This window comes from Ursus americanus, chromosome 24, assembly GCF_024610735.1.
Source record: "Ursus americanus isolate L20-20 chromosome 24, mUrsAme1.1.p, whole genome shotgun sequence".
In the NCBI taxonomy this organism is placed as follows: domain Eukaryota; kingdom Metazoa; phylum Chordata; class Mammalia; order Carnivora; family Ursidae; genus Ursus; species Ursus americanus.
This window is the reverse complement of record NC_142150.1, coordinates 16177181-16195414: the sequence shown is the minus strand read 5'-3', so window position 1 is coordinate 16195414 and position 18234 is coordinate 16177181. Positions and strand designations below refer to the sequence as shown.

The following is an 18234-nucleotide window of genomic DNA, read 5'->3' as shown; positions in this document are numbered from 1 at the left end:
CATACTTCAAAGTATCTACAAGTCCCAGCCTAAAGTTCAAGGATTATGCTGATAATGAGACAAAAAAATGAAATTTCTAAAAGAAAATGATTAATAGGAATTAAATCTTCACATCTTCTAGATCTAGAATTGATCTTTTTAGTTTCAAAAATCTCAGTGTCTAAGAAGTTTGGAATATATTCATCATTGGAGTCACCACTTTTCTCCAATTGGATAATACTGAAATCTATTCCCAGATTCCATACTGGTTTTAATTTAACAAATTTGATACATATATATTCTGGATATAGCTTTCTATACTGAGGCTACTCTGGATTATGATACTAAGATTAATTTTCAGGAGAGTTTCTTTTGTGACATCGACCAGAATTTTTTTATTTCATCTGTTACATGTACTGACACCAGCATTTCTCTGAAGATAGTCATGTGTTGTAATGACATCAGTTTTCGTTTTGTTTTTACAAGAGAGGCAAAACCTTTCATAGAGTCAACAATTGATATAAGGCAACATCACAATTCTTCAAAGATAAAACTTTTGTTCCTAGATAGGTAGACAAAGAGTTACATTTACCCTGGCACTTGCTGGTTGTAGGCAATTCTTTGCAGCAGAAAAACCTTTTTTTCTTAAATTTCACCATAATTTACAAATCTTATAATGCTACATCATGACATTTATTGGTGAAGTCTGTTGACTCATCAGTCTGCAGAGAAACTGTTGTTTTCAGTATGTTACACAAAACCTCTTCAGTATGATGTGACGTGTCATCAATATGTCAACTTACTGTACTGCTTTGAGACTGGAGGCTTCAATTTCTCATACTCCATCTTGTCTAAACATTTTACTTACTATAATTTTACATGCTGACATTATTAGTTTCTCACCAGCTGTAGGACTTTTCTTTTTCTGAGCAATAAGTTCAGTTACTATATAACTTGATTCTTGAGGCTTTTGACAGAATAGGACTTTTTAAAAACACAACTTTACTCTGTTTTGAGAATATAATAGCTATGTAAAATAGCCAGTAGCTTTACATCCAATGGCTGTGAGTTGTACATAAGTGACTTTAAAGTTTTGATGGGGCCTTTGCTGCACTTTAAGTTGTGATTCTTCATTCATCTATCAGAATTGCCATTGGCTAAAATCTTCTTCCATGTTTTACCTGATCTTTAAAGGTCACTATGTTGGGTAGCCAGCCATGTTTTAACACACAAAGGCTAAGAAGATAGAAGATAGAAGGGCATGATAAATGATAAAATTGTAAGAAAATAAAACTTCACAATACAATCCTCATTTTGCCAAATTTACAACAGCAAAATACAGAAGGTAACTAAGTCATGGTAGGTTAGAATTTCTTTTTTACGTTGAACATTTCTCTCAAATTTTGTTATACTGACAGAGTTCCTTCAATCCTGCAAGTTGGTCAGCAGCATACAAGGGAAGGTTGAGAGAATTAAGTTAGATGGAGAAGTTGGCATTGTCACCATACTGTTCTACCCTTCCCTGATATAGCAGGCATTAGTAATGAGAAGCCCCCTATCTTGTGTCAGAAACTGAGAATAGATTGAACCAAAAGAAATGGCCCTTCCTACATGTACTGCTATACAAGGCTGATATACTTGTAATAAAAATTCTAATGGTACTGTTCAGTCAATATTCATTACTAGCAAGGTTAGTTATTTAAATTTTGAGGATGCTTTGCAATGCTATTTCACTAACTGGATCTCTCATGAAAACCTAGCAACATTTTGAAGAATCTCAAATGAGGAAATCTATAAGACCATTGAAATAAAATCAATATTGCTTTGCAGTTAAGCACCAGAATTTTTGAAATAAATTATGAACCCAGAATTAGATGTCTTTATTAATGTTAATAAATGACAAATATAAAGTTTAATTCAGTAAGTAAAATATAGACTACTTCAAAAATAGTTTGGGCAAAACTGGCTAACAATTTAAAAGAAAAATAACCCGTAATGCCATAAAATAAATTTCAACAACAAAACCCAAAAGACTTGCAAAAACTCTAAGAAACTATACTATCTAGGAATCAGGAAGATATTCCTGATTGAAATCTAGATGGTATGAAAGAAGATAGAACAGAGAGGTTAAAACATTTGAATGAGAAAGGATATCATTAAAATTAAAAGAAAAATAACTTCTAAAAAGTACATAATGTAAAGGACAGACCACAGGTTAATTTGTATAGTGTACAATAGGTCTTACAAGTTGAAAAGAAGAAAACAAATATAAAAAAGTGCACATTTTAAGAATAGATAATTCACAGAAGAGTAAATTCAAATGAGCAAATATGTAAAAATATGCTCAGTAACACTAATAGTGAAATACAGAGTTAAGTGACAGTGACATTATCTAAATTTTAGAGTCTGATGGCAAATAATCTCATATTGTTATTGATAATGAAGTACTACAGTCCTTTGGAAGGCAATTTACTAATATCCACCCAAAAATAACTCTTATGGTCATCTACCCCCAGACAGAAGAATACCAACTTATAAAGACAATAAAGGCATACGGATAAAGATGTTTTTTCAACCTTCCTCACAAAGGCCAAGAACTGGAAACAGACTGCCCATCAACAGAAAAATCACTAGCTTTCAGTTTTATGCACCATGCAGTATTACACAATCAAAGAATGAATTTAAACTAAAGCAGATGCGAGATTTCCAAAATGTTTTGAAGACTGAGAAAATATTCAGAAAAGAAGCTAATAATGATTTTATTTTTGTGAATCTAACATTTAAATGATCATCACGGAATATTGATCAAAAGAGAGAAATGTATGTGGATATTAAGTATGAGTGTGTATAAATGATACAGATACATATACTATATATTAGAATAGTTATGTTGTGGGTAGAGATTAAATGTGAGGATACTGAAGGTCATAAAGGAAGAAATGTGTTAAAAAGTGTACTAAATACTATATATTCTTAAAAATAAAATAGTGCCCTTAACAGACATAAAGAATTGAATATATGGAAAGAAAAAAAAATGGTAAAATTTTTAAAAGATTTTATTTATTATTAAGAGAGAGCACAAGAGCAGAAGGGGAAAAGAAGGGGCGCCTGGGTGGCGCAGTCGTTAAGCGTCTGCCTTTGGCTCAGGGCGTGATCCCGGCATTCTGGGATCGAGCCCCACATCAGGCTCCTCCTCTGGGAGCCTGCTTCTTCCTCTCCTGCTCCCCCTGCTTGTGTTCCCTCTCTCGCTGGCTGTCTCTCGCTCTCAAATAAATAAATAAAATCTTTGGAAAAAAAAAAAAAGGGGGAAAGAAAAGGGAGACAGGCAGAGGGGAAAGCAGACTCCTCCCTGAGCAGGGAGCCCAACATGGAGCTGGATCCCAGAACCCTGGGATCATGACCTGAATCAAAGGCAGACACTTAACTGACAGAGCCACCCAGATGCTCTAAAAATATGGTAAATTAATTACAAAAATTCCCTCAGTTACAAGTGACATGTACTCTAATTAAAAATATGGCTGATATTGGAAATAGACACTATCATTTTAAATCTCATTTGCATAAAAAACTTGCCATAAAGAGCCTGTAAATTCTGAAGAGTAATTAGAGAATAATATATCCTTTACCAAAACTTAAAATATGGTATAAAAATGCAGTCACATAAATATTTGGACTTAGCACATGAACAGCAGTAGATAAATGGAATAAGCAAGAGTCCAGAGAGACCTGAGCACATATGGGAATTTAGTATATATGGTAAATGTAGCAATTTAAATCAATGAGTCAAATGAGCAGTTTTTAAAAAATAGTGTTGAAACAACTGTGTAGCCATCTGGAAAAAATAAACTTGGATTCTTATGTCATCTCTGCCATTTAAATAATGTCCAGATGTATCAAATATTTAAGTATATAAAATGAAACCATAAAGTATAAAGAAAAAATATGGGAGTATTTAAGTTATACTCCCATAGTAGGAGACTCTTTGTTTAAAACACAGGACACAGAAATTATTAAAATGATAAATTTGGCTCATGGAAAGTAAAAATTTTGCAAACATATGACCAAAAAAGATACACAGATGATAAGTATATGAAAAGATGCTCCACATCATATGTCATCGGGGAAATGCAAATCAAAACAACCATGAAATACCACTACACACCTATTAGAATGTCCAAAATCCAGAACACCTGACAATACCATAGGCTGGTGAGGACGAGGCACAATAGGAGTTTTCATTAATTGCTGGTGGGAATGCAAAATGATAAAGCCACTTTGGAAGACAGACTGGGGATTTTTATAAAAAACTAAGCATACTTTTACCATATGATCCAGTGATTGCACCTTCTTGATATTTACCCAAAGGATTTGAAAACTTATATCCAAATAAAAACCTGCACGTGTGTATAGCTTTATTCATAATTACCAAAACTTGGAAGTAACCAACATGCCCTTCAGTAGATGAATGGACAGTGATGTATCTAGACAATGGAATATTATTCAATGCTAAAAACAAATGAGCTATGAAGCCATGAAAAGATGCAGAGAAATTTTAAATTCATATTGCTAAGATGCCATCTGAAAAGGCTACATATTATACACTGCCAACTATATGACATTCTAGAAAAGATAAAACAATGGATACAGTAAAAAAAAAAAGTGGTTTTGACAGTGATTAGCAGGAAGGGAGGAATAAATAAGCAGAGCCTGAGGATTTTTAGAGTAGTAGAAATACTCCATATGATATTATAATGGTGGGTATACGTCATTATAAGTTTATCTAAACACACATAATGTACAACACCAGGAGTGAATTTTTATATAAACTATTGACACTGGGTGAAAATGATTTATCATTGTAGATTTACCAATTTTTAACAACTATACTACTCTGAAAGGGGATGTTGATAATGAGGAAGCCTATGCATTCATAGAGGCATGGACTGTATGGAAAATCTTGATACCTTATAATTTTGCTGTGAACTTAAAACTGCTCTAAAACTCAAGGTTTGTTTGTGTTTATTTTTTTTTTTTATGTAGGCTCCACGCCCAGTGTGGAGCCCAATGCAGGACTTGAACTGAAGATCCTGAGATTGAGACCTGAGCTGATATCAAGAGTCAGACACAACCAACTGAGCCACGCAAGCATCCCTAAGGTTCATATTTTTTGAAGAAGTAGTAATTTCTACAAAGCAAATAACACCATAAACTGATGCAAAATACAAATTACAAAATGGGAGAAAATACTTGCCACGATATTTGCCACAAATATAGAGAGAGCATATGCAAATCAATGCAGAAGAGGGGCAAAGGATATGAACATAAAACTCGTTTATAGAAATTTAAACATATAAACAAATACTCAGACTCACTCATTAAAATGAATTAATTTTCACCTATCCATATGTAACAGTTTTGGTTAGATGAATAAAAGTTTAATTTAATGCAGTCAATTATATGGTAATACAATATCCATAGTCTTAGGAAATTAATACTGAAGTATTTAGGAGTAAAAGTCCATAAGGTATGTAACTTCCCTTAAACTTGTGTGGGTGTGTGGGTACATACACATATGTACACAGAAAGAAAGGGAGAATAAGGACGGAAATAAATGAGGTAAATTGTTAACAGGTGAATCTGGGTAATGGGCATACAGACGTTATTTGTATTTTTACTTTTGCAACTTACCTATAAGTTTGAAATTATTTTTAAACAAAAAAATAAAAGTTTTGGTTGAAATGTGGAGAAGGCACTTACATATTCTTTTGTCAGCATGTAAAGTTTGGCAAAAACTATCCCATTTTAAAATGCATTTATCTTTTCACCCAGTGATTTCTATGAATATTTCCTATGAATACGGTAAAAAAAAATGTGCAAAATGAGTATAGAGAAAAATATTTATTCCATTGTTGTTAAAGGTACAAAAGGACTGGGAACAATATGCAGTCCATAGAAGATAGGTTAAGTGAGTTATAACATATATGTACAATGGAATACAGTAAAGATGTTAAAAATATGAATTCAATAGACATATAAACATGGACTGATCGCAAATGTATTACGGATGAAAAAAGATACTTCTGCATATCTATATAGACTTGTTTATTCATAGATTATCTTTAAATAGATACATATAAACTAACAACCCTCAAGCCTCACCTTTGCCATGCACAAGCTAGGCACAGACAGCACTGTCAGAATTCTTAACACCTGTACCTGGTGGTCATAGTTAGCATGCCTAATGCAATTAGAATGGATTTCAAAATCTGACAGACTTTAGTTTGTCTAGCATCACAACTGACAAGCTGCACGATACTGGGTAAGTTAGTTAGGCCTCCTATGTTACTTCCTGTGAAGATTAAAAACCATGTGGAAAAATATTTAAAGTAGCATTTGGCATATATATTCAACAATGTATATATTATGTATAATCATTATCAATATCTTTGCTATTATTACTATTACTGACTGACTGATTCTGGTCAAAACCCAAACTTCAGTGCAAAATTCTAAAGTTAGTGGCATTTTGTAGCAGTCATAATGAAGTGATAGGTGAGAAAACTATTAAGTAAAAAGTTAATTTCCTGCCCAGACCTATTAATAGCAGTTGAGTGAAAATAAATCGCAAACTCCTTGAGGAACAGTAAAGAGTTCATTTAATAACAGGCTAGTTTCACTGTCTTTGTGTTATTTATAATAAAAATTGTAAACTCAGTTGCCGGTAGTTTTTGAGGACCTGAAGGTTTAAGAAAATTGATGATATGGTAGTTCTGCATCATGCTATAATCTTATGGGCAAAAGAATATACCGTAAAAAAAATCACTATTTTGACCAAGTATCTATTTATTAAGCACTGGGGAAATTTGTCACCATGCTCTGAAAGCATTTGACATTAAGTTCCTTGAAGGTGGGTACAATGTGTTTGTCCACAATCTTAGATCTCTTGACATCTAGAAAAAGCAAACACTCCATAAATATTGGTCAAATAAATGGATGAATCCAGTAGGCAAATTAGAGGAGCTTTCCCCTGCTTCTCTGAAGAATAGGGTACCAATCAATAAGTCTGAAGTAGACTAAACACAGGATTCAGGCTTGATTTGGCCCAGATTCATTAGGGACACATGTTTACATTTTTAAATTATGATCAAATTTAAAAACTGTCCACTATGTGGTAAAATCAAATGTATGCTGGTGTAAGAATCAATATTGCAGTTCTCATCGCGTACTCCTTTGACTTGTTGGAAATCCCAAAGAATAAAGTACTAGATCAAATCCTTTAGAAAGCACAGTGATTATATATGCTTGCACATATCTTATCCCACAAAAATCTCTGAGACTTGAGTGAAGGGAAGTGGGAAGAAGTCACAAAGCATTTGAAGCAAATCACATCTTTGGAGATGTCCCTCTGGTTTGGTTCAGGTAAAGAAGTGAAAGCTTTTCTTATCTCCCCATTTTGTGTTTTTGCACTAGCTAATTATTTGAAACACTTCTCAGACTTGCAATTTAGCATTCATTTGTTTAAATGATTATTTGCTTCTTTCAACAGGGTCTAAGTTCCACAAAAACAGGGACAACTCACACCAAATAAATGCATTGTGGCATCCCCAGTGTTCAACAGGGTGTTTGACAAAAAACAGATAAATAGATATTTTTAATGCATAAATTAATGGAAATGTGTTTTTTCTTCTATGTTTATGGATGTTAAGAATAGCTACAGCATGAGGCATATAGTTAATAATACTGTATTAAATATTTGAAAGTTTTTAAGAGATCTTGAAAGTCCTCATCATAAGGGAAAAAAGTGGTTTTGTAACTATATATGGTATCAAATGTTAACTGAACTTACTGTGATTATCTTGCAATATATACAAATATTGAACTATTATACCATGTATCTTAAATTATTATATGTAAATTATACCTCAAAAAAAATAAAGCATGGCTGGACTGAGCGTATATTTGTGATATCCTGATCATGTGTTTAAGATACGAGGTCTGTAGTTACTAGCACCGTCTGCTCTCCGACAACCTTTGGAGCATAGTCTGAGGAGCAGATATAATGTGGCCTCATTAGTTTCTGCGATTTCCAAGTCTTCAAACTGTTCCAATTGAATATACAATCCATGTGGAAAGAAGCTTTTTGAGACTTCAAACCATCAGGTTTCTCCAACTGTCCAGTATATATTCTTTATAGTCTTTGTGTTAAGTAACTTTTGCATTTGGTGTCTGTGTCTCAAAGTAGACGACCATTGCTGTCCAGTCTTTTCTCTCAGTCTCATAGATGGAAATCCTTTGACTCACTTGAATCTTACTTTAAAAGCTGAGTGATCTTTACTGGGGCTTTCTCTGATCTTTCTTCTGACAGATTTAATATACTGCATGCCAATAACCTACTTCTATCAATCTATAAGCAAGGAATTGAATACACTTATTAAATGAAACTTAAAAATCAAAATGGGAAAATGTTTAAGAGGACTTAAAAGTGATCTAATTCGGGGGCGCCTGGGTAGCTCAGTTGTTAAACGTCTGCCTTCGGCTCAGGGCGTGATCCCGGCGTTCCGGGATCAAGTCCCACATTGGGCTCCTCCACTGGGAGCCTGCTTCTTCCTCTCCCACTCCCCTGCTGTGTTCCCTCTCTCCCTGGCTGTCTCTCTGTCACGTAAATAAAAATAAAATCTAAAAAAAAAAAAAAAAGTGATCTAATTCGGTTCTCATTGTTAAAGAGAAAGAAATAGAGTGCAGGTCCCATTATAAGTTTGCTGTAGAGATTGTCAAAAGTCCAAATTTCCTGATACCCAGAGAAAGCACCACCCCCACCCCAATGGCCTTCTTCTTATACTCAAAATTTCTAATCATAAATCATCTTAAAAACCAATTTAATGATAAAGAAAACCCAAAGACTCCACCAAAATACTACTGAAACTGATCAACGAATTCAGTAAGGTCATAGGAAACAAAACTAATATACAGAAATCTGTTGCACTTCTATACAGTAAATAATGAAATAACAGAAAAATTAAGAAAATAATCCCATTTGCAATTACACCAAAAATAATACCTAGGAATAAACTTAACCCAGGAGATGAAAGACCTATATGCTGAAAACCATAAAACATTGATGAAAGAAATTGAAGAAGACATAAATAGAAAGATATTCCATGCTCATGGATTGGAAGAATATTGTTAAAATGTCCATACTACCTAAAGCAATCTACAGATTTAATGCAATCCCAATCAAAATACCACCAGCATTTTTCATAGAGCTAGAAAAGACAATCCTAAAATCTATATGGAACCACAAAAGACCCCAATTAGCCAAAACAATCTTGAAAAAGAAAAACAAAACTTGAGGTATCACAATTCTAGATATCAAGATTTACCACAAAGCTGTAGTAACCAAAATAATATGGTGCTGGCACAAAAACAGACACATAAATCAAGAGAACATCATAGAGAGCCCTGAAATAAGCCCATAATTATATGGTCATTTAATCTCTGACAAAGCAGGAAATAATATCCAAAGGGGAAAAGAATGTCTCTTCAACAAATGTTGTTGGGAAAACTGGACAGTTACATGCAAAATAATGAATCTGGACCACTTTCTTACACCTTACACAAAAACCAAATTGATTAAGGACCTAAATATGAGAACCGAAATCATAGGAATTCTAGAAGATAACAGTAATTTTTCTGACATTGGCCATAGCAACATTTGTCTAGACGTTTCCTGAGGCAAGAAAAAATAATAATAAAAGCAAAAATAAACTATTGAGACTTCTGTACAGCAAAGGAAAAAGATATTTGCAAATGGCATATCCAATAAAGGGTTAGTATCCAAAATATATAAAGAACTCCTACAACTCAACACCAAAAATAATAATAATCACCTTAAAAAATAGGAAGAATCTATTGAGCTGAGGCAAGGAGGGAATTTGAGGCTCTAAATACTCTTCAAATAGATATTCAATTGGTCCTTCTGTCTTTATCTCTACTTTTATACCCATTTTCAGAAATACTACCAATCCTTAAATGTTTGGGGTTTTCTTCAGAATAACTAGGCTGTATCTCAGCTTTACTTATCATGTGTTCAGGAAGTCACTTTCTCACATCTAGGGTAGGGTTAGGATTAGGTTTAGTGTTAGGGTATGTGCCTGGTATTTTGCAGTTCAAAGACCTCTCCAGAGGGTTAGCATTAGGGTTAGGGGCAGGGTTAGGGTTGGGGTTGGGGGTTAGGTTTAGGTGTTAGGGGTTAGTTATTAAAGATTAGGGGTTAGAAGTGTTAATGTACTTGCTTGGGAAATAATAATTAAAAATTTAAAGTAGGAATAAAATATGAACAGACATTTCTCCCTATAAGAGACACAAATGGCCAACAAACACAGGAAAAGATGTTCAACATTACTGGGGCACCTGGGTGCTTCAGTCAGTTAAGCATCTGACCCTTGATTTTGGCTCAGGTAGTGAAATCGGGGTCATGAGATCGAGCCCCATGTTGGTCTCCAACTGGGCATGGAGCCTGCTTAAGATTCTCTCTTCCTCTGTTTCACCTCCCTGCAACCCCCACCCCAACCGCTTTTAATCGCTCTCTTAAAAAAAAAAAAAAAAGTTCAACATTACTAATCATCAGGGAAATGCATATGAAAACCACAATAAGATATAACCTCAAACCTGTCAGAATATCTAAAATCAAAAACACTAGAAACAACAAGTGTTGACAAGGAAGTGGGAAACAAGGAATACTTGTGCACTGTGGTGGGAATGCAAACTGCTACAGCCACTGTGGAAAACAGTGTGGAGGTTCTTCAAATATTAAAAGGAGAACTACCATATGATTGTGTAAATACCCAGTAGTGGAATTGCTCAAAGAATATGAAAACACTAATTTGAAAAGATCTTGCACTCCCCCAAGTTCACTGCAGCATTATTTATAATAGCCAAATTACAGAAACAGCTCAAGTGTCCATTAACAGATGGAATGGATAAAGAAGATGTGTATGTGTGTGTGTGTATGTATACACACACACACATACACACACATATATACGCACACATAGACACATACAATGGAATATTACTCAGCCATAAAAATAATGAAATCTTACCATTTGCAACAACATGAATGGTGCTAGATAGTATAATGCAAAGTGAAATGTCAGACAAAGACAAATACTATATGATTTCATTCATATGTGGAATTAAAGAAGCAAAAAAAAAAAAAAGTGTTTTCGGTTTGTCTCAACTATAGAGAATAAACTGATGGTTACCTGTGGGGAGGTGGGCAGAGGGCTAGGTAGAGTATTTGAAGGGAATTAAGAGTACATTTATCACAATGAGTGCTGAGTAATATAGAATTGTTGATTCACTAAATTGTACATCTGAAACTAATATAACACTGTATGTTAGCTATACTAAAATTTTAAAAAAATAAGTTTAATGAAAATATAGGTAACCATTGAACAATATGGGTTTTAACTGCATGGGTCCATCCATTCATTCATTTTCTGAGAGAAAGAGATCACATGTGTGTACATGTGGTGTGAGGAGGGGAGGGGCAGTGGAGAGGGAGAGAGAGAATCTTAAAAGCAGCCTCCACACCTAGTGCGGAGATGGAAGTGGAACTGGATCTCATGACCCTGAGATCGTGACTTGAGCTGAAATCAAGTGTAGGGATGCTTATCTGACTGAGCCACCTAGGTCCCCTTGCATGGGTCCATTTGTATGCGGATTTTTTTTATATAAATACGATGCAGTAATATAAATGTATTTTCTCTTCCCATGATTTTCTTAACTATTTTCCTCTAGCTTAATTTATTGTAATAATTCAGTATATAAACATATACCATATATGTGCTAATTGACTGTTTATGCTTTTGGTAAGGCTTCTGGCCAATGTTAGGCTGGTTAAGTTTTGGGGGAGTCACAAGTTATACATGGTTTTCGACTACATGGGGTATTGCTGCCCCTAATTCTGGTATTGTTCGAAGGTCAACTGTATCTGCCATTAACTTAGGCAAATAGACACCATTCCAGAAACACAACCATTAGTGATCAAAACCCAGTGAGCTTGGGGCCCAGAAACTGCTGATTTGGGGACATGACTTCACATCTTACTTACCAAATGTCCAAGCTGTTGACTGAGTTCTAAAGTGAATATCCTCCTGGAACTATTCTCATTTTCCACATTGTGTGGAAATTAGTCAGTAACAGCCATTTTGTTTCCCTATGATTGCCACAGTTGAACAACAACAAAATGTATAAAATACCCAAATACTCTACAGGGAATCTGATCATTCCAGAAGGAAGGTTTGAATGCACAGCACATCCTACCTGAACTTAATCAGCAAATACCTGTCTCAACAATTATCTTTGTCATACGGTCAAATTGGAGGAGAGTGGACAGATGGTAATGCAAGAAGGTATTGTTTCACTAATTAATTGCCTGGTTATGGAAAAAGACTCCCTCTTTTAATCTAGAAGTATCCATAAAGCAGCTATTACTTTATAAACATCCTTTAATAGTTACGTTTGGAGTTCAAAAGTAATTTATCATATTTTGAACGAATCTAAATGCTATAAAATAGGAGATTTGAATAATGATACATTCACATGATGCAAAGTTTTCATAAAATATATAATTACAAAGATGATAACAATAAAATAGCAAGAGCAAATAGAGTCCATACTGTGTGCCAGGTGATATGCTAAACATTGCATGAGAATTACGACAGCAGTGTGAAAAAGGTACTATTATCATGATATACACAAAAACAAAAAACTTACATAGAAGGACATGGGCCAAAATGCAAATGATAGCTATTTGGGGATGATGATTATTAATTTTTTTAGATTTGTTTTTTTAAAGAAAGAGATACAGGTGAAGATAGAGACATAGTGAGGAGGGGCAGAGGGAGAGGGAGAGAGAAACCCAAGCAGACACTGTGCTGAGTGTGTAGCCCAAGATGGGGCTTGACCTCACAACCCTGAGATCAGACCTGAGCCAAAACCAAGAGTCAGATGCTTAACCTACTGTGCCATCCAGGCACCCCGGATGGGTGATTTTTTTTTTTTAATTGTGTGATGATTTTCTAGTTTTCTGTAATAATTAATAGTTAAAATGTTTTTCAAGATTGAATTAGTTCAATGAGCTCAATTTAAATAAGATTTTGAGTGACAGGAAAGAAGTCCATAGCAAGCAAGGTTATACTATTTGGATAGCCCTTGTGTTTAGTTTTTCACTTCTTTCACATTTTATTAATATCTGCATCAACATTTACCTTGTGACGGCTTAGACAAAACAAATATATCTTGAAAAGCATCAAGAAGAAGCACTTGATAGGACTCCTGGATGGCTCAGTCGGTTAAGTGTCTACCTTCAGCTCAGGTCGTGATCCCAGGGTCCTGGGATGGAGCCTTGCATCAGGGTTCCTGCTCAGCGGGGAGTCTGCCTCTCCTTCTCCATCTGCCTCTCCCCCAGCTCATGTTCTCTCTCTAATACATAAAATCTTAAAAATAATAAGTAAAAAACAGCAGCACTTGCAACACCTAAAATTAGCTTCCCTTTGGTCTTTGGAATTCCCTGCAATTTCCGTCATTCTGAAATCAGTTATTTGGAAATGCCCCTGGGAAAAATAACTCTTCTATTCTTGAGAAGAAGCTAATATTTTCCAAAGTGCTAACTCAGTGGTTCTCAACCAAGATGATTTTGCCTCCTGGGGGACATTTCACAATGTCTGGAGACATCTGTGATCGCCATGACTGGGGAGGGGTACTACTGGCATCTACTGGGTAGAAGCCAGGGATGCTGCTAAATAACCTAAAATACACAAGACAACACACATGCATACACACTGTTGCCTCAAAAGGCATTATCAACACTAAAATGTCGAAAGCACAGATGCATTATAGTTTAACTTATGGCTATGAGAAGTATCCTTCCTGGGCACATGGACCAGGGTTCCAGATTGAGGCTAGTGAACTAAAATGCAGAATAAAAAGGAAAAACAAGATCCAGAAAGGTAAACCTTGGTAAAATATCATATTTTCTCGTCCAGGAAGTGGAAAAATCCCAGCTTTTCTTTCCTACAAAGAGGAAATGTGAACTTTGCATGAGTTACCTAAGCCTCCTTTCCACACTTAAGTGGAAATAATCATAATTTTTTCCATAGTGAGTCTTGATTGATAAATAAATAAACACATACACATACATACATACATACATACATACATACATAAGGATCTGTAAAGATTCTGCCAACTACAGTTGCAAATACAGTTAGGAAGCCTGTAATGAATAGTGATGATGATGGTGGCAGTGGTGGTGCCATTGATGGTATCATGATGACAATTAATGGAAATGATGGTCATGTTGATTATTCTCACCATGCCTTAATATGCCCTAATTATGACACTGCTATAGATTTCAGACCATCAGAAACAGATGACAAGGCTACTTAGTTTTTAATTTCTCAAAAGTTGAATTTATTCTACTGGTTAATGTTTTGGCTGTAGGAATATAAGGAGAATTAAGTCATTACTCAAGAGAATGATCACTAAGATGTTCTTCTGGTAAGAACTCTGTGGACAGAGAAAAGAGCTGCGAGGATAGATCAGAGAGTAGATGTAAACTGGCCGAAGACTTAGCACCTGATACTTCTACTGGGACATATTCTAAGCAAGAACACTGCTGAAGTAACTACGGCTATGGTAAATTTCCTTCTAAAATAGGAATTAAGTAGAGATAGAAAACATCTTCAAATGGACTCAGGGGCAAATATACTAAAGTTGAAAATGAAAGTCAACTATCCATTCAATTGCTTGGGACATAAAATGATCACTGGGCTAATAAACTAGTTTACTTTGTACAACCATTTCAAAACCTTAAGTTTGTTAAAGAGCACTGTTATTTTCATTATGTTTCCTTCGGCCTCTTCCAATATACTTTTTGATATGAGTTTTTTTTTTTTTTTTTAACCTGTGGATTCTCATGTGAAGTACAATGAGTTTGTCATTTAATGATGACCCTTGAAAGGATTTCAAGAAACTAATAGATTGAGCCCACTCTACCTGTCAATCATCCATATTTTCTTTCAATATCAGTCTGCTCAATTCCACCTCCAACTTGAAAGCTCTGGGGATACTTTGCTGAGCAGTTCTGTCTTTCCAAGTCAGTGCTGCTGTGTTCAGAAACTTTCATCAGAAAATGCACAGTTCTGTTTACTGTAATAAAATGAAAGTGTTTATGTTGCAAACTTCCCTATTTGATCATGCTAGTCCATCTTCCTGAACTGTGCATCCTGTTCTTTTGTATATATCTAAATTTTCTGTTTTTAAGGTCTAGTGCAAGTGCTTCTTTACCTAACTATTTTTATATGTTCTGACTGCACACAACTTTTGTTGTTCCATACAATATACTGTACATAATGACATATCTGGGCTGAACCCTTGTGTGTCCAGATGGTGAGCACAGACTCTTAAGCCATACTGCCTGGGTTAAAATCCCAGCTTTGGGATTTTTAAGGACACTGATTATACATATGTATTTGGGCAAATTAGTTGAACTGCTTTACCTTGGTTTCCTCGTTTGTAAATAGGGATAATTGTAGCATTTATTACATAGTGTATGAAGTATTTTTTTTAAATGCCTGACACGTAGAAAGAACTTCATCGTTAACTATCATACCACTGAGTTTTTTGTTTTTCTCTCCAGTTGGGTTGTAAACCTTTTGGGGACAATGACAGCAGCAGCTATAGTGTGACATGTCTTAGACCCTGAACACACCACTAACTAGGAGCCCCAGTTTCCTCTCTATTCTTGTTGCCTCAAGATTACTGATAGGACAAAAGGAGTTCAAAATTGTCCATAGAATATTTAGCATAATATCTGGGCCATGATAGGATCACAATAAATTTAATAAAAACATTTTTAATTATTGAGCACTTCTTGATGTGGGATATGTGTTCATATGCATTATATCATTAACTTCCTAATTCTCACATTCATACTCTGGAAGAGGTACCATTTTTAGCCCCATTTTACACAGAAGGAAACAGAGGCTGGGGAATTTAAAGATTTAAGATCACACAGCTCAAGTAACAAAGCTAAGAGTTAAATCATCAATGTCAAACTTCAAAGACTTGTTCTCTTAACTCCTCTGTAATATCCTTCTTTTTATATATGCACACTGAGTGCATCAGATGTAGAATAAGATTTTATTGAGGATTACAATGCAAGCTGTATTTATTATAATATTAAATACAGAATATATACTCTGGCATTTTTTTAATATCTGAAAATTTATTAGAAACAAGATTTCTACTCAGAGGCTTAGTATAGGTTTCTGCAAGTATGGAATGTTTTTCCACATAAATATTCCTAGACAGTACTTATGGATCAAAACCACTCATTTAAAGTGAACATCTGAGCAAACGTCAGTCTTACTGGAATGAACCTTTTGAAAAAAACATAATGTATCAAGAACCATAAGGAAAGTGCTAAAAGCAATGGCTGCTTTGCTTAATGGAGCAAGTCGAAAGTGTTTGACATTACTCTTAATAGTAGTCAGTAAAACAGTTTCCAGTAAAACTTAAGTGAGGAAATTAATCCCATAATAACAGCATGCAGGACTCATGCAGGTCTGACTCAAATAATAGCAGTGTGATAGCATAGAGAAAAGAGGCTTTAATTTGTGCTTTAGAATGTATGGGTGGGTGAACTGCATACACATTGAAAGTGAGTTATTTCTTAGTCAATTTTTTTTATTCAGCAAGAATTTTGAAGATACTAGGTAAGTCCTATATAACCTAAAAATATCAAATAGTTTTTCCATCTAAAGGCCACTGTCATCATTCTATCGGTATTTATTAGGCAACTACTACTTTGTACCAGGTATTTTGTTGCTAGGCTCTGAGGATACCAAATTATAAAATGATGTAGTTCTCACCTTCAAAGAGCTCACAGAACAGTGGGAGAGATCAGCAAATAATATTTTAATTATGTGATATAAAAAGTTCTGTGTGACAGACTGCTGTGCACGTACAAGAGCCCATTTCCTTTTCCTTCTGGGAACACAGGGTACACTTCCGGACTCCCTTACAGTTACCTATAGTCATGTGACTGAGTTCTTGCCCATGGAATATGGAAAGAAATGATGTTTAATGTTTGTAACTTTAAGACCGTTGCATGGAAACCATCCACAGGTGATATCCTCTCTCATTTCCTCCCTTGCTGAAAAATAGAACTCAGAGAACTTCAAGGAAGGCAGATCCACAAGATGGAAGGAATGTGCATCATAGAAATCCTGCTTATCAGGCTGTCTGCCAAGTACTCACAGTGAATGTCTACCTGACTAAGAAGTATCTATCATCTAAAACCATTGCTATTTGGGGGTTGTTATAGCAGTTAGCTTACTCTGATACATATTCTCTACAGAAAATGTGCTTACATAGGTCAAAGGCACACCAAAGAAAGAGGAAGTACTTTTGGCTGGGCCATATTCTAGAGGTGATAAAACTCAAACTGGATCTTCAGGGCCATTTTCCCTTTACAGCGAACAAGTGAAAAGTGCTCAGAGATAGCCCTCTACATCCTTTAAAAGTCTTACCCAAAATAAGACATGGTTGTGTTTTGCTCTTTTTAGATCTGAATACTCCAGAACTAAGTACTGACACCTGAAAACTGGCCAGATGCATGATCTAGTGAGCTAACATCCTAAGAGAATAGTTGATGAAATCATGGCCTCCGGGATGGAATGCCCCTCCCAGTCACTGCTTATATGAGATCATCAAGAATAGGCAACGGACCACTCATTTCTGGTACCTGAGAAAAGAAACCAGCCACACTCACACAGCTTACTGTCTCTATTAATATAACCACTATTCCATGGTCTTGTCCTAATTTACTGTTCCAGGAATCTCTTGACAGGAAGATAATTGCTAAGAACTTTGTTTTTGTTTTTCTTTTTTTTCATTCTAGGAACTTCCTAAATGACATATCAACTCTTTATCTGAAGCTCGAATTACAGTTTACACTCAAAGACCTTTTGACCCCTCATCTCAACTTTCTTGCCTTGCTATCCACCATTCCTCAGCAATTATAAAATGATCTTTACTAATGCTAATCAAGCCCACTCATTAAAAGACTAATCTTCAAAAATCCCAGCAAATATCCTCATAACTTTCCCCTCCCTGCTCAAAGAAGCTACTAAAATTATCAGGGTAATGTTCTCACTATTGTAAGCAATAAACTCCACTTAGATT

The 18234-nt window shown here is 35.1% G+C and overlaps 1 protein-coding gene across 6 annotated transcripts in view; it reads right to left on the bottom strand.

Moving 5' to 3' along the window:
- LOC148107847 (uncharacterized) overlaps positions 1-18234 on the bottom strand; it is a 638616-nt gene that overhangs the window by 286700 nt on the left and 333682 nt on the right. The gene's annotated exons all lie outside the window — the stretch shown is intronic.